Genomic DNA, 4,179 nt, shown 5'->3' on the forward strand with positions numbered 1-4,179 from the left:
AAACCCATACTTTGGAGTGCCAAGATCATGGTTCGAGTTATCAAGCAAAAGATCTTATGTGTACAAGACCTCCAGACTATTCAAACATGTTCTTCACCGTAAAGAATTAATCTAGGAAAATTCAAATGCATGTATGGGGTTCATATCTCTAGATCTATAGTTAATAATGGTTTTTATTTTCAATTTATTCCACTATGATAGATTTAAAGATGCCTAAAGATAAATGCATGCACCCTACGAGATGCAGGGCATGGGAACGAAGTAATCCAAGGTTCCCAATAAGCTATAGTTTACATGAACACACCTCCTTAGGATCACCTAAGGGGGACACTCTATCTCAATCCCATGAGAAATCATGGTACCTCTATTGAGTATACCTATTACTACTAACTCCCATCAATAGTGATCTATTCCATAGGAAATATATGATCAGTTTATAATCTCACCTGTAGGTCAAAGCCACTACTAACTTCAACACAAGCACAATATTATCTCAAGCTTTACAAACAACACAATAAAGCTTTTTAGTAAAGTCATGACTACTTGATAAACCTAGCAAAAACATGTGTGGGATTAGGTGTAGTTGATTGGCATGAAAATGCTACATTTAATCTTGCATAATCATGTCATTTTTGCGTCAATCAAGCACTTTAATATCTAATTTTATTTATTTATTTATTTATTTATAGGCAAATTGAAATCTCAAAGCATAAAAAAATATAAAAACTATTAATTTCTCAACTCATAGAATAAGAAAAGAGTTTTGAAAATTGGCTAGCCTTTTTAAATCCAATTTTCCTCCTTTTTTTATTTTTTATTTTTTCCATTTCCAGTTCTTCCCTCTATATATATGATTGAACAAGTGAGGGTAGGCTAGAGGAGACCTCTGTAGGGAATCTTGTTTTACTTCATTCTCTATCCTAGAATCAGGTTAGGTGCATGCAATTCTCCCTAGGCTCATCTAGATCCTATACATAACTGAAAACGTGCATATTAAAACAAGTTTAAGATCTTGAACATTAGAATAGAGAATTTACTTAGATCTGGATGTACCTAGATCTAATCCTTGCAATGAAGAACAAGTTCAATTTTTTTAGAGATCTCATAAACACGTGATCTTCCACCCCATGACTAACATCAAAGCTTAGCACTCAAACGATGGAAGTTTGGAGGGGTGGAGGTTAAGACTTTTGCTCTGGAATGTAAAGAATAATGGAAGACGCCCAAAATCTTATCCTTAATGGGGTATTTATAAGGTTCCTATTAGGCTCAAGTGACTTGAAGCCACATTAGATTTTGACCACTTAATCTAACCCAAAATGGGTCTTAATTAATTAATTAACCCAACAAGGTTGTCTAATTAATCAATTAGTCCAATCTAGAGATATCATTTACTAACCCCTATGCAACCTTGCAAAATTAACAAAGCACTCTTATGCACATAAGTGAACCAATAGTTAATCCAAGACTCATATACCATGTCATTAAGGTATATAAGCTCAAACATAGACCATTGGGACCATTAGAACCCATAGGACAACACTAGCTCCCTCATAATCCAATTCTAAAGTTGACTCAACATCCCACTATAAAAAGTCAACTGAACTCCAACACCCTATGTAAATAACAAAGAGACACTAAGTGTTTAGGTTTATGAGCTACTATCCCTTGTATAGAGTCTCTCTATGAACTGGTGTCTGTAATATAACAAGATGAAAGCTATCAATCTTTTAAGATTACCTCTACCATCCTTGAGTTCAAAATCCTCCTATAGCATCATCAACTGACATATCATATCTCATAAAGAGCTTATGTCAAGTTCCACTTAAGGAACTACTAGGGTCAGAGTTTACCTGAACACACCTCCTTGGGATCACCTAAGGAACACACTATCTCAAACCCATGAGATATCATGGTGGACGCCTATTGCTACCAGCTTTCATCAACAATGACACCTTCCATAAGGAATATGTGATCACTTTAGGATCTTACCTATAGGTCAAATTCACTACTAACTTTGGCATAAGCTTAGTATTCTCCTAAGATTAAGAAACAATACAACAAAGCAATTGGTGAAGTCTTGGCTACTGATAGCCTTGTTTGGAATACTGAATTACTCTGTTTCTTGGCATAGATCTTATAAGGTACATGCTATCTATCCTAAGAGGACACACTATCTCAAACCCATGAAATATCATAGTGTCTATCTTAAGAATTATTTTTTCACTTGTCTTAATTAATAGTGACATCATCTGTAGGAAATATATGATCGCCTTAGGGTCTTCAATACTAGCTTAGTATTCACTCAAGGTTGAGAGACGATGCAACATTGTAGTATGGTGAATCATGACTACCTGATAGTTGATATCATGATCCACCATAGGTAATGTCCAAGGTGTATCCATACACACTAGCGAACTCGCCATGGGAAAACCAGCTCGATGACTAAGATAAGTCATCCCTCCAATTAGGAGATCTCTAATAGATTGCCTAAATCCATGAACCTACTATGAACAAGTTATCATCTTGCATAGAACTCATGACTTGGATCTTATTAGCAAATCCAAATGCACCAAGGTCATGTATAATGCAAGCGATATATATCGGCATGAATGCTCAAATAACAACTAATGCAAACAAGGATAGAAATAAGAACTAGAAATAATAACAAATAATTCTATTAATGAAACTTTATTCTATTACATCATGTCATACTTTTAATGGCTCTATCTCAACATTTAGTGCCTTAAAGTAAATAGGATTAAGAGTCATTGTCCTTGAACTTGGTAGATGGGTCATACAATAAGAGCTCCAACTTGGTAGATGGGACATACAAAAAGCTTAATAGCTCCAAAGTTTGGGTAACACGTGTATAATGAATAAAATTCAATGAATAATCTCTATATGTCAAATGTAGTTGCAGATTTTAATTAACTTCAAAGAATATAATGAGTTCGATAAGTCCTTGACTCAAATTTGATCATTTGAAAAGGGCAAATTATTTATAAGTTTTAGTATTTATGAATATAAAATTAATTGGTACGCCTTGATTCTCTTAGCCCATTATTAGATGAACTAGTATTCAAAACTATGGTCAAATATGTATTCTTAATTTATGGTTTGATTTTTCTTATATACTCAACTACATGTCTTGTAATATGCTTGATCAAAGTTATGATTAACTTTATTATTTGTTTCCTTATGCAAAATAAATATCCCTACATGATTCTCATTGATGCTCTATGGCATGTGCTTTCTTGTTTCTAGATGTTTCATTCAAAGGGAGTAATTTTTTTATTTTGTCATGCATTTTTATCTTATTATTTTTTATTTCATGTCAAAAAGACAGAGTAAGTTTATGTGTGTCTTATACACTACATTGCATTCTTGCATCCTACTATATTTTTATTCTTTGTATTCATGCATCTTATTATATATATTTGTTTATCATTTATCTTGCTTTGATCTACAAAGGCATGTGTTGAAGTGATAATGCTTATAACCAAGTGATGTAGTTGTAAGTTGAAAATATTAGTGAGATGACATTGCAATCACTGTCATATATTTTGTTGCCATTATAAATAAGACTTTATGATTGACTTTGTCCAAATTTGCAAATAGGGAGAATTTAGATGAATTATACCTGTATTGGAAATTCTTTTCAATTTTTCTTAACTTTTGTTTGTGATATTGATGACTTAATCCATACAATTAATCAATTACATCGATCAATACATGAATTTCATATATAGAAGATAATAACAGTTTTTGAGATAAAGTGTTATACAATACAAAAGTAAACAATTTTATAAAGATTATAAAATGTCATTTGCTTGCATGTGCAAGGAACTTGATCTAAATAAGAATTTCCAAAATTACTGTTTTTGACTTCTCACTTGTTCACATGTGCAAGGACTTGCACACACATGTAAGAAAGTCTGCAAAGTTATTTTCGATTAACCATTTGGATTTTAAGTCAATGTGGGTATGTTTGTACATCAAAAGGAGTTATGAATATTATTATAAAGCTCTAACCAGCTATAAAATTGGTTTCATCGTCTCATATGTAATTAACATTTTGGAAAACCCATTAAGACTATCTCTAAGAGTTAAAAATTACTATCTAGATCTTGTGTGGACTTGAAACAATTTTATCAAAGATTTAGATCTTTTGTTGGT

The sequence above is a fragment of the Vitis riparia genome, chromosome 6, assembly GCF_004353265.1.
Source record: "Vitis riparia cultivar Riparia Gloire de Montpellier isolate 1030 chromosome 6, EGFV_Vit.rip_1.0, whole genome shotgun sequence".
Classification (NCBI taxonomy): Eukaryota; Viridiplantae; Streptophyta; class Magnoliopsida; order Vitales; family Vitaceae; genus Vitis; species Vitis riparia.